Below are 1,031 nucleotides of genomic sequence, written 5' to 3' on the forward strand. Positions count from 1 at the left end.
CACACATATATATATATATATATATATATATATATATATATATATATATATATATATATATATATATATATATATATATATAAATATAAAAAAAAAAATATAAAAATATATATATATATATATATATATATATATATATATATATATATATATATATATATATATATATATATATATATATATATATATATATATATATATATATATATATATATATATATACAGTATGAATTTGGAAGGGTATTCGAGAGTAAGACGAGTTTGGAGTGTGGCGGATTCGTTAGACCTTTTGACGCTTGGGAAATAGCTTAGATGACCAGAACGGTAGCGGAATGAGATGCCACGGCGGCCGGCATCAAGAAGAGTTAATATACAAAAAAAAACACTGGTGACAGGGAACACGAACACAAGGGAGCGAGAAGCCCAACCCACTGGACAAGCGATGAAAAGGAAGGAAGCAAGGAACGCCCCACAAATGTACATGGTTTTGAGACACTTTTTTGATAGCATGTTCTTGTTACAATTCTTCTGTGAATTGTATTCTTTCTGAGCAATGGTTTGTGAGGGATTGGCAGGCGAAACCCGTGGAGCACGTGGTGAGAAAACGCAAACGAACAGGGTTGTCGGAACAAAACTTTCCCTGTCCGGTTACAGTGCGAAAGTTAGCATATGAAGAGCTGATGATGATGATACCAGTACGTGCAGAAAGACAACAGAAGCAAGAAGAAAAACCTCCAAAAAAGGATAGGGAGCAATAAGATACTACACTGATTATGCTAAGGATAATATTATAACTACAAATATGCATACAGTTTATACAATTTCTTATTTAGCTTTATGACAAAATATATTGTATGAAATATTATAATATTTCATACGAAAAGTATATTACATTACGCGAATGTCTTACTTTGCACATGCCACCAAACTAAAAGAACCTACCGTCCCGCACCACGATTCCCCCCATTCTCGCCGCTCCTTTGTCAATCCCCTTTACACTCGATCGATTGCCAAAATTGCGTCGGCATTGG

Source organism: Anopheles coustani, chromosome X, assembly GCF_943734705.1.
Source record: "Anopheles coustani chromosome X, idAnoCousDA_361_x.2, whole genome shotgun sequence".
Taxonomy (NCBI): domain Eukaryota; kingdom Metazoa; phylum Arthropoda; class Insecta; order Diptera; family Culicidae; genus Anopheles; species Anopheles coustani.